Source organism: Dermacentor albipictus, chromosome 3 (assembly GCF_038994185.2).
Source record: "Dermacentor albipictus isolate Rhodes 1998 colony chromosome 3, USDA_Dalb.pri_finalv2, whole genome shotgun sequence".
Lineage (NCBI taxonomy): Eukaryota > Metazoa > Arthropoda > Arachnida > Ixodida > Ixodidae > Dermacentor > Dermacentor albipictus.
The window spans coordinates 55,463,359-55,476,216 of record NC_091823.1 but is presented as its reverse complement, the minus strand read 5'-3'; the positions used below and the strand labels follow the sequence as shown (position 1 = coordinate 55,476,216).

At 43.6% G+C, this 12,858-nt stretch overlaps 1 long non-coding RNA gene across 4 annotated transcripts in view; it reads left to right on the top strand.

Annotated features, from left to right (window-relative positions):
* Positions 1 to 12,858, top strand: part of LOC135899137 (uncharacterized) — a 154,379-nt gene that overhangs the window by 45,505 nt on the left and 96,016 nt on the right. For 3 of the 4 annotated variants that reach the window (XR_011512741.1, XR_011512743.1, XR_011512742.1), the window contains exon 5: positions 3,897 to 3,959. This is a non-coding gene — a long non-coding RNA (uncharacterized lncRNA). Of the gene's footprint in view, positions 1 to 3,896; positions 3,960 to 7,204; positions 7,332 to 12,858 lie in introns of those variants that run through there. The other variant, XR_011512744.1, reaches the window with a different exon arrangement.

Below are 12,858 nucleotides of genomic sequence, written 5' to 3'. Positions count from 1 at the left end.
AATCCCTGCTGCGATGGCCGCATTTTCATGGGGGCGAAATACAAAGACGACTGTGTCTAGTGCACTGGCTACACGTTAGAAATCCTGCGGTGGTCAAAATTGAACCGGGGTTCCGCACTACTATGTGCGTCGTAATCAAATTGTGATTTTGGCGCCTAATGCGCCAGAATTCAAATTAATTCATATTGTAGCGGCGTATTCGTTAACTTTGAATAAGGTGACAGTCTGTTGTTTGGAAAAAGGAACAATTACTACCTGCGAGCATACCGATTTGATACGGTATTTCTTTTTGTTGCTAATTCATTTCATGAAGCCATGGTGTTCGTGGGTCTATATGATTAGATTCAGAACTGAATTTATTATTCTAGTTCTCGGCACAAGCAAATGAGCTCGCGCCGAAAACGCCTTCTGAAATTCTCCATTTCTGTTTAATCTGCAGCTGGCGGCTCTTACTCAGTAGACTTTACACGTTCTAGAAACAGTCCGCGCCCCGATTATGCACCTGCTGGAAGAAGGCAAAGTCACACCGCTTACCAATATGAGAAAATACGTGACAATATCGCATGCAGAATAGCCGTGCGTGTATAGCGATGAGCCATCCACACCAATGAGCCAAGGAGAGGCCAAGGTCTTGGCGGGATCGGTTCAGCGTCGTGCTCTTCCAAGAAACGCGGCGATGTCCTCTCGGTCGATCCCGTGGGCACTGAAAATAGTCTCGCACTCGCACTTGCTGGTAAGCTTTAAGCGGTAGCCAGTTGAAAGAGATGAAGGATAATGTCAGTACCGCGACCAAATCCTATGATTCGAGCCTAACCAAAACGCTATTTTTTTGCTTTGTCACAGCGTGATTAGTTTTGTAGTTAAAAGATGGCTAGCCTAGACATAAATTGCTTAGGCTACGTCATTGTTGGCTTTCTTGGGAGGACGGGACATCAAACTGCGTTATTTTTTCCCGCTAGTACAAGGATTTATGTCATTACGACGCCATTATCTGCCGTAAAAACAGCAGTGTAGTCTAAAATAGGAGCGAAATTCCTGGCGCTAGAACGGAAAATCTTGTGCCACATCTACCGCCCACCCCCCTTTCACCCTTATTGACCAGGTATAACCGGAATTACTGCTCAAGAGCGCTTTTGGTGGTGTACTACGAATTCCTTAAATAATATGCGAGTAGCTTATACCAGGGTAATCAATGCCTTGGTTGACCTAATTTGCTAAATCTTGGTTTTCAGTCTTTTCTGCTGCTACGGTATTTTTTTGTATATTCACTTTAGCAAGCATGCAAGCGACTTCACAAAAGACGGCAGTCTCTATTGAAAATTACAAGTTGCTTTCTTTTTTTTTCAATTTCATGTGCCATTGACCGCATTGACCATTAAAGCTTCACATTGGCTGAACCAATCCAGGTTTGTGTATGAGGAATTTAGCTTGTACGAAACGTCAACAGTCGAGGCACACTTGGAAGCAGTAAATTGTAGGCTAGCAAACCAACAGCGCTTGAAGAATTCACGAAGACGACGCTCCGTTCTTCCATTACTGCCTCGCTGCCTCTGTGACTTACTCAGAATAAGTTAAACCCTCTAACGGCGTCAAAGCTTTCAGTATCACGAAACTTCCTTAACTCTGCCGCGTATTCATCGTTCAGCCAAGCCTAGTCAAATCACGGCTTCTTCGAGCGTGCTTACCATATTAGTGACTGGTAGTGCATAGTCCGTGCTTGCACGACAGGCAAACGTCAGGGGGGCAATCGTGTAGACTGAATAAAATGCTCAAGCTGTAATTGTTACCAGCTCTCTTATACGAGGGAAAGCTCCTGATATCTCGTTGCACTTGCATAGTAAATATTATTTTTGGCATTAGTCAAGTGTGAAGCTTGCTAAGGGACACAGGAATTCAAACGAAAAATAAAAATAAGAAGCGTGTAAAGAGCACACGATGTGGGCAGCCTGAAACATTTGCGTGTCATCTTTCTAACACATATATCCACAGCGCAGGGTGCCCGTAGCCACTAGCAAACATCTGGATTAGTAAGATTTCTGAGGTAATAAATAAATTCTACAGTAAAACACACAAAATACCACGAGATAAATAGACGAGATGGTGCCATCAGTGTAGTGCAGTGAAAAAACAACGCATCTAATACAAGTTTGCTATCGCGCTTAGCAGCACGTAATGTATCATCGTGACTTGTATGGCTCATGTACCTGCCTTCTGGAATGCTAACAGAAAGGGACGTCCGCCTCCCCTTCGAGTAAGAACTTGTAGAAATGGTTGAAAAAATATATAGCTGGTTTCGAACAAAAGCAAGAGCTATCTCCGGTCGATAGGGTGAAAACAGGAAAATTGAACAAGTCATTTCTTCGGGCATCCCCATGCAACGTTTGTGTTTAATCCACGTACGAACGTTGGACAGTGAGCTTATGGTAACCTATTCATAAGGCTGCATCTGTGCAAATTGTCCGGCACGGCGTCTTCAGTGTACGAGCTGGAGTTTTACACTTCTAGCTTCGCAAACCGAATTCAGCTGAAAGAGAAAGCATCGAAATGTTGAGTAACTGGACTGGCACTCGATAACCTTTGCGTAACTTCGTTACAATTCAAGCTTGTAATTGAATTCAACACGTGGTTTCATCGTTCAGTTACATTTAGTTCAAACGTGCAATAATTTTTATTGTTTACCACTTCTATTGATCTTCTCATATTACTTTCCAGCTCCTTTCAGTTAGGCAACGGCACTACGAGTAGCTTCGTTTGCCACCCAGTACATATTGGTATGTGAAATGATGACTTAGGCACTTTCATCACTCGATGGAATCAAAATATTGCCTCTCTTTGAAGCTCAAACGTGCGTGAATATCCACTAATATTGCTGATGAAGTTTTCGCTGCTCGCACTATTCGAAACAGTCAGGAGAAAGCAATATATTATCGCACCGACACCTGGCACCTCTCTTGATACTCTATTGAGATGATCTTTTGCGAGAGACGCAGGCAAGGCGGTATCTAATTCAATGCAATAACAAATGAGTCGTACCAATTACCAAGCACACCGAGGACAGCACAGGGTAAATTACTTGTACATATTAATCGAATTGAACAAATAAATTGAAGGACATGAAAGTGGATGAAAAAACAACTGGGAACTGCACTGAACACGTAAAGAAACTAAACATGAGAGCGTTAGCCAGCAGCGCCACCTACGGCCTCGACGGTGCTGGCGCTGGCTAACACTCCCATGTTTATTTTTAGTGGATAAACATGAATACCCCAGAAAGTGGATGGAAAAACGGCGCTGCGGTAGCTCAATTGGTAAGAGCATTGCACGGGTAACGTGAAGACATGAGTTTGTGCCCCACCTGCGGATGTTGTTTTTCATCCACTTTCATTTCCATGAATATATCATTTCTTTAAGTAAACAGTAAGTATAAGTAATTTCCCTGTGCTGTTCATGGTGTTCTTGTTTATTGGCTTCTTATGATATGGCTAATTAAAAATCGGGCGCTCAGTTTCCTTTCTTCTCATTCTTAGCAACTAAGTATCTTGTACTCCGTTTTATTTTTCAGGTTTAAGTTTGGTGTCTGCTGCCCAATGTATGACTAGGCCTGGTACGGCGCATAATATTTTTCATAATGCACTTACTAGAAGAAATACTTGTTTTCGAAAGAATACTGCATACCAGTCTGCGTGAAGCGTACGCGTAGTTGTGCAACGCAGACTGATTGGACTGCACAGTTCACAGATCATGATAGATGTAGTTAACGTTACAGTATCCTATGCTCAGCGATGTACGCATTACGGTGGTACATTCACATTATCCTCATTCAGTGTTTCTTCATTACAAATTCATTGTTGCGCAGTGATTACCCTCCCATTTCTCTGAGCTATTATTTTTTCTAGGCGTCATACTCAAAGGATAACATGGAAAAAATACAGCAAGGAGGAACTTTGAATGCCGCAAGCGTAAGTATTTATACTGCACACTAGTGAATAAACTAAAACAAAAAATTTCACTAAGCTCAACTCGAAGGCAATTCAAATTGTCTGCGAGTGCACTAGCTCGATGAAGATATTTATTTGCAGAGTTTACCGCAAACTCCCCTCATGAGAAAGCATAGACTTTTTTATATGGACAGCCATGAAGTTTCATCTGTTGACAAATATTTCAATGTGGCAACACCCTTTCAGGCTGCCTTCTTGTTTTTATGCAACAGTTCATTTTTTTGTATTGAGCATGTTGCATTAGGTGTTCCGTTCATTTTACATGTATTCGGAAACTTCTTCAAGGTTCGTAGGCCTGAAGTGCGAGGGGAACAAATGGGCGTTTAAATTAAGATATTTCCATACCAGTTCGAGTAACCAAATCAGGTTGCCGCAGAATCAGAGCCAACTACCGAAAATTTTAACCAACACTTTGACAACGCTTCGCTGCCCCCATTTTGTCTCAATGTGGAGTATGGCGCCGTTTGGCCAAGTAGTACTGAGCATGGACTAGTAAGGCAACAGTTTCGTTTGTTCAAGACGCTTACCAGAAGTATTTTTGCGGAATATGGTTGATTGATTGAAAAAACGATCGATTGATCGATCGATTAATCAATTTATTAATTACTCAATAGATACTTAATTGCTTGGTTGGTTGATTGATTTTAATATACCAAAACTACAATAGTGTACACAGTGGTACTACTATCACTACTAGTAGAAGTCAGTTACCGTAGTAATAGCGGCTAGAATAACTTTTACCACCTGGGCTTCATTATTATGCACTCAAAGCATGGTACAACACCGTTTATGCATGTCACCGGCATTGAAATGCGGCCGCCATGGCCGGGAACCGAACGTGCAACCTCGTGTTCAGCAGCACAAAGCCCCATACAGCCACTGCGCTGCTGTGGTGGCGATTAACAAAATATGTCTGCAGTTGTATGCCATCAATAAATTACCGTATGTACACACGAAGGTGAATCGGCGAGTCCAACCTTGTATAGCCATTCCGCAGTATGCGCTGACCTCGTGCGAAGACGATGCAGCAGTGATGCCTCTTGCCTGCTCAGTTTCATTGTCACACAAAACTGGAGACGTGCTGGTCATAAAGACTAAAAATTGCTGTCGACGGCTTCCTTCCTGGCTTAAGTTCTAATGTAACGGGAGCAACTCAATCATGTTTGCTTATTGACTTCTACGTCATATATGATATACGTTACGGATGTTTACTTAGATACACCGACGCCTGTAAGAGCATCTCATGGCAACCCATTACAAAGTTTAGCTTCTTAAATATCATTCCAATCCTCCTTTCTCTTGCCCCCAGTGTAGGGTAGCAAAGCAGCGCCCACGTGGTTGACCACCCTGCCTTTCCTCTCCTTTCTCTCTCTCTCTAGATTCATAAGGTCACAAGATTGTACGAGCGAAATGTCGCTCACAAAGAAGTACCTGTGAGGGGTAGAATAACTGAACGAGACATAAGCTCGGGGCAGTAATGTGGAGACATGACGGATTGAATGGTCGTCGAATAAAGGACGTCTGGGGCTGGAGCTATGGTTTCCACAGTGGGACTTGTCTTTATCAAGTCGTTAATTAAGAGAAAGGAAGCCTTAATGTCCATGAAGGGGTTGTTTACTTTTGATGGCGAGGAAATGAGATGTGGGGGTATGACTTGAAACAATTTATTTTCCTGTACTGTCGCGACACCTCAGCTGAGAACTTTGCCAGTATACGCGCTTTTTCGATCAAGGAAGTTGGATGCTCAGCTTCGAACGCAAACAGAAGTAGAAAGCGGAACGAAATAGGCAGCGTAAATATCCGAGGTGCTACACAGCGCTCACTTTCTTTTCTATCACTCTTCCCGGCCCTCTCGATCCCCGTCCTTGTTTATTTCCTAGTGCGGATAAACCAATTTAGGCACAACGGAACAGACAATAGCGTTATCCGTTACTTCCCGTCGTGTTTGGCGGTAAACCATTTTATCTTACAAGACAGCTCAATTCAATTTTCTTCGAGACCGCAATGTAGCGGCGAAAAAATGTTGCTCTTTGTACCCGTAGAATAACAGCACGCTAGCGACACATTAAGGGCCTTTAACGCGTAGTTGCCGGTGCAGGGCGCGTAAAAGCAATACTGTATTACCGATTCTCGTTGCGAAGTGCTAGATGCGGTTGCTATCGCTTGCTTAATATTTCCTATTTTTCTTTTGCTCTTCTTCTTCTTCTTCTTCTTTTTCTTCTTCTTCTTCTTCTCCTTCTTCTACTTCTACTTCTACTTCTACTTCTTCTACTTCTTCTTCTTCTTCTACTTCTACTTCTTCTTCTTCTACTTCTTCCTATACTTCTTCTTCTTCTTCTACTTCTTCCTCTTCTTCCTCTTCTTCTTCTTCTTCCTCTTCTTCTTCTTCTTCTTCTGGAATGGGGAATACTTTCGTATACGGATGTTTCCGAGGGATATTTAAGACACCGTTCTGTTATTTCTGGTTCTCTTTCTTGTTTCCACACGCATTTTCATTTTCTCCTACGCTATGGAACATGTATGCGTTTCTAAGCGAAGATGTTACCGTCTTGTTCATCCGGAAACCTTCACATGTATCGTTTTCCTTTTCTTTAGAGCATAAATCTTAAGTGCACAGTCCTGGTTTGAGCGACGGCGTCCATCGCCCTAAGCGCGTGAATGCGCTAGAGCCACTGCTCACGCACTCGTCGGTTTGTCGCACAGCTGGTTCCAATGCCACTCATCATGCCAGCATTCCCAAAATTCACCCCCCCCCCCCTTTGCGAAGGCGCTGACGGCACTGGCCCACTTCCTGTCGGTGCGTTGATTTCGGTCTCAAATTCTTTGCCTCAATATATCGCGCAATGACAATACTTATCAAGCTGCGCTCAAATTTCGCATTAGGGATTTCGCAGTCATCGGACACTTTTTGTCAGGCAGCTTGTCAAATGCCTAGTTTTATGCAGTCTCACTGCTGAGCGATTAAAGCACAACTCCGGCGATTTTCTTACGTCCGCTGACCTTAATAAAAATTTGAATATGTGTTCTCTTTTGCACACTGATAATATGTGCCAAAAGATATTACTGCAAATCATTCAGCTTTTCTGAGGAGGAGGAGGAGGAGGAGGAGGAGGAGGAAGGAGGAGGAGGAATAAACTTTTATTTTGGAAACAGTTTCCGGGGGTAAGCCCTGGTTCAACTCTCGGTGGGAGGTCTCCTCATTCCAGGAACCCTCTGGCCTTCGCTGCTTCCTTGGCCCTGGCAACGAGATGTCGTTGTTGTTCCAGGTCCTCGGAGACTAGCTTGGCCTCCCACGTTTCCATGAGGTCTTCGCTTTGTCTGGCGGTGCAACAGTCTCTCGGTGAAGGCAATGCGTCTTTGTCTATATGCCATGGACATTCGGAATAAACGTTATTTTGCAAAACAGTGCGAAAGCATTGTTTTTTCGCCCTAGGTGAGCGGCCCTCTCAGTCCAGAAAGCCGTTGGGAAGTGCCGCGACCCGTGCCCATTCAAGCAGACTTTGCTGATCCTCCAAGTTCTGTACCGTTAACATTGCCTCCCACGTTTCTTCTGTCGCTTGCAGCGGTTCTGAAGCTTCCCGTTAATTGTTTTTCTCGCGGTGTGGGCACACCAACACGATGTGTTGGTGGTGTCTGGTACACCAGAAAATTGGCATAGGTGTGAAAATTTTGTGGGATGCATCTGGCACATAATTATTCTATGGATGTATTATGTCGCTTGTAATCTGCGTAGGTTGCTGGTTTCTGCCTTGCTTACGTTTGAATGTGGTGATGAATATTCTCGTATTAATAATAATTTGAATATATTTGAAAATTTGGATATATATAAATATTGAATATATGTTCTCTTTCGCACTCTGATCCTGTGTACGCATGCGCTTCGGCAGCGCGTCATGAAAAATTTTAGTGAAATGCCCGATTTTACGCAGACCAGCTTGTTTTGCGTAGTGAGTTGGACGCAAGAAACACTTGAACGCCTTTGACAACATTTAGGACATCGAGAAACAACGTACTCGTAGCCTGCTTTCGGTATTGTACAAAAATGTTCATTGAGATTTTTATTATAACTTGAGGGCAAGACTTGACCTAATTGAATCAACAAAGAGAATATACAGGGCTTAGAAAAAGTATTCAGCCGTGGATCACATGTGTCTCACCAATGAAGTAATGGACGAGCTAGCCAGGTTTGACTAGGCCCTCCATATGGCCTCCATACAATACGTAGGCCCCTCAATTTAGTAGATACCAACGTTCTTGGAGGCGTTCCCTTAAAGTATGCAATATTCCTACTTCGAACAACGTGTACCCCTTGCATTGCTGCCGTACTTCTTCATAAAATATTGTTGCAGAATATTGCAAAAGTACCTAAGCCAAGAAAACGCACCCTGGGGCGCTATCGCGTAAAGCTATTCCAAACTTTCCTATTACAATTCTGCAATTAGCCCTCCGCGACTGATCGAAAACGTTACGGGCCACCCCGACTTCGCCTGTTTGTAACGCGACGTCACGAAAACCCCGAGAACGCTATATCCTATACACTTTGTGCACACTGATTATGCAAGATTAGGCAGAACAAAAGGAAAGTAACTATTTCTGATTGGACAGTTTTTTTTTTTACCGTTAGCCCCCTGCTATTGATCAAAAGTTTTCAGGTTGTGCCCACTTCGCCTGTCTGTCACGCGACGTCACAAGACCGCAAGAACTCATAGCATCATAGGGTCGTGTACGCATTAAAGACACCATAATATGCCGAAAAAAACTGAATTACTTTCTGAATAGCCGGAGACTGCCCCGTTCCGAAAGGAATAGAAGATGGCTGTCCGCCGATCACTCAGATACTGGCTACTCGTGCCTGCCGGAGAGCATGGATTTATTTGCCTGTAATAAAGCTTTCTGCGTGGCACTATAAAGTTATCGAGCCCTTTCGGCACGCATACGACCTCGCTCGGCCAAATCTTCTTTGCTGAGAGTCCATTTTAGCGGCATTATTAACCTTCCGCTGCACGCCGCCGTGATTTTCGATGAGCCACCCCAAGCTAAGTGAGGGAAAGCGGGCCAACCGCAGACGGCGGCACCACCCTCCTCATCCGCGGTTAGATACTTTCACTGCGCTGGCTCGGCCCCATCAGAACCCTCTTGCGCTTGCTCCTCGCATCTTGTAAGCCAATTAGATAAGAAAAAGCTGCTCAGTGTGGGCAACATTATTCATTTTTTAGGCAAACAAAAGTAATCTCCTGTAAACGAGGACAGCGTTTGATGCGGCTGTTCAGACAAAGCTGCGGGCCACCTCTCAATGCTTGCGAAGGTGGTTAGGTAAATTAGACGTTAGGAGAGGGGAGTAGAAAAACAGATTGCAATGCTTTTACAGTATAGCGACCCTGTTTACTGTCATTTACAAAGTATTCAAGACGATACATTTCCAATAATGATAGGGTGAAGTAGGAGAATCAATCGAGAATATATCAGAAATCTGTGATATGCGGATGATATTGTCTTGTTAATAACAATGAAGATTAATTTCAACTGATTACTCGTAATTTGAACACCTGTAATCGGACTGTAGATTTAAAGATTAATACTCAGAAGGCAAAAGGATTTCTAGCAAGGGAACAAGAGTTAACCGTAGGTACGTAGCCACTGGAATCTCTGCGAGGAAACAATAATCTATAGGCCAATTAGAGACGGAGGAACAGAATCATACAATAAAATTTCCTGCGAAATATGTAGCAGAGCATAATGCCGGCGCTTTCAAGCAGTGAAAGGTAGCTTCCCAATATCCTTGAAAAGGACGGTATGCGATTACTGCCGTCTAGTAAGAGCGCCCTGTGGCACAGAAACTTAGAGAACGAAAAGAAAATTTGATAAGAAGCTAGGAACTACGGAGCGAACATGGATTGAAAAATTTTAGGCGTAGGATTTATATTCAGGAAGACAGTACTATGAATCAAGGAAGCAAATTTGTTTGCGCTCTAGGTGATGTGCCAGCATACGGAGTTGATAGCTGATTGCTTACACAACATATCGCGCAGTCAAATGCTCGAATGAGAGATAGGTTGCATGTAAAGGAAACACGTTGTGATGCTTAAGAAATGAGGTGGTGTGATAATATTAGGAAATTCGCAGGTACATGAAGAAAATGGTTGATTCAACGCAGAGGTAAATGGGAGTCATTGAGAAAGGCCGTCGTCCGGAACTGGACATAAGATACCCAGATGACGCTGTTAATTTAGGTTAACACGTATGAACGGGCTTATCAACCTATATTACTGAAAGAGGGGTACTTCGGTACAATTTTTCCTTATTTCATCGAAAAAAATTAAAGAAGGAGAAAGGGAAGCATTCGGAGGACCTGCAAAAATTAGGCTTCACAATGTATCCTCTCGCAAACGAAAAATTTATTGAAGTTTCATATATGTAGCCGTCGAAGTGATCATGCATGCTGAGCAAAGAGAGGAATAAATATAAACACGACATACCAAAACGTAATCGTGAAGTAACCTTAAAGCACTTAAACCGAAAATTGCGTGTGCTAACAATTGGAAAATGCTGATTCTTTATCATATAGAATGACATAAATAGGCTTGACGCAATCACCCCCTTCTTTCCCAGTATGGAAGGCCTCTGCTAATTCTCATGTGTTGGTTATTACTTTTCAAAACCATCTCTGTTTCATGGAAATCTTATAGCACTCGCATCCTAGGCGATGTGCTGCCAGATACGACGGCTCACAATATATTTATGAAGCCTTATGCCCCCTCAGACATACGTTCATACAACTGTGAGCTTGGTCCACTTCATCATCATCAGCCTGGTTAAGTCCACTGCAAGGCAAATCCCTCTCCAATACTTCTCCAACTACCCCGGTCATGTACAAATTGCGGCCATTTCGTCCCTGCAAACTTCTTAATCTCATCCGCCCACTTAACTCTCTGCCGCCCCCTGCTACGCTTCCCTTCCCTTGGAATCCAGTTTGAACCCATAATGACCATTGGTTATCTTCCCTCCTCATTACATGTCCTGCCCATGCCCATTTCTTTTTCTTGATTTCAACTAAGCTATAATTAACTCGCGTTTGTTCCCTCACCAAATCTGCTCTCTTCTTATCCCTTAAGGTTACAAGCATCATTCTTCTTTCCATAGCTCGTTGTGTCACCCTCAATTTAAGTAGAACCCTTTTCGTAAGCCTCCAGGTTTCTGCCCCTTACGTGAGCACTGGTAAGACACAGCTGTTATACACTTGCCTCTTGAGGGATAATGGCAACCTGCTGTTCATGATTTGAGAATGCCTGGCAAACGCGCCCCAGCCCATTCTTATTCTTCTGATTATTTCAGTCTCTTGATCTGGATCGGCGGTCACTACCCGCCTTAAGTAGATGTATTCCCTTACCACTTCTAGTGCTTCGCTACATATCGTAAACTGCTGTTCTCTTCAGAGACTGTTAAAGATTACTTTAGTTTTCTGCAGATTAATCTCTAGACCCACCCTTCTGCTTTGCCTCTCCAGGTCATGGAGCATGCCTTGCAATTGGTCTCCTGAGATACTAAGCAAGGCAATGTCATCAGCTAATCTCAAGTTACTAAGGCATTCTCCATTAACTCTTATCCCTAATTGTTCCCAATCCAGGTCTCTAAATACCTCCTGTAAACACGCTGTGAATAGCATTGGAGAGATCGTATCTCCTTGTCTGACGCCTTTCTTTATTGGGATTTTGTTGCTTTCTTTATGGAGAACTACGCTTGATGCAGAGCCGCTATTGTATTCATATAGGAGGTTGTGGCCAAGTACTGCACCAGGGTGGCCAATCCTGCTCTGGTGAGGGAGTGCGTTATTGGTTCTGGTCACCGGGATCAGGCCGCACTCCAGGCCTGTTTGCGCAATTTTATCAACAGGCGGATTTTTTTTTTAGTCTTGTGGAAAACTGCACGGCACCGAGATTCGAGCCATGGTCCTCCTGCACGCGAGGCGGATGCTCTACCCCTACGCCACCGCTGCAACTACTTGAACCATCCTTAAGCTAAAAGAATCATGCACGCCATACCTGACATTTATCGTTATTTATGTAAAGCAAATGGCCCGCTTACCCATCTTTTCGTTTCCACGTACCTTGGTTTTGGGGTAGAGAGCAGGGCCTAAGAGCGGCAGTTCAGTAGACGATTTTCTGTGCCGTCATCATACCACAATGCGCGACTGTGCTTACAAAGCTCGCGAATGTTGCAACTTTTCTAGTTCGTGAACGTCATATTTCTCTGCCTCTGCACAAGTCAGTGCAATGATGTAGCTATTTACAAAAATTTCCAGACACAGACTTTCCTCTCTCGACCTACTTCCATAAGAGCTGTTACTGCCGGTTTCTACAAGTCGCCTTCCCCCTATTTTTTATGAGACTGTGATGTGCAAGACATAAAGAGATTGACTTTTCTTCCATAATAGAACACTCCGACATTGCAATTATTATAGGCACATACGTAAAAGTCAAATATAGAACTAAGGCTTCTACCGGTGGTCTCGATTTACTACTTTCCTAACTCAGCCGACTTCAATTTTTTTTCTAAATGGTACTCTCTTCATTTGATCACGTGCAGCTCATCGCAGAGATCAGAGAAGTCTACCATCACATAGCTGACGAAGGGCCAGATATACATATCAGTGGTTGCCTAGTCAGTATGGCATAAACGACAATGATCGAGCGGGCGCAGCTGACAGATCTGCCCATGACGGCGTCAGCTGTGTTGCCATTCCCCTTTTGAGAGCCGACGCAGCGAAAAAACTTTCCGCACTTGCGTGCGAATTAACATGAGCTCCATGGAATTCATTCTGGTTCACAAGAGAACGTCTTCTTAGCCTGGAGCCTAATTTACA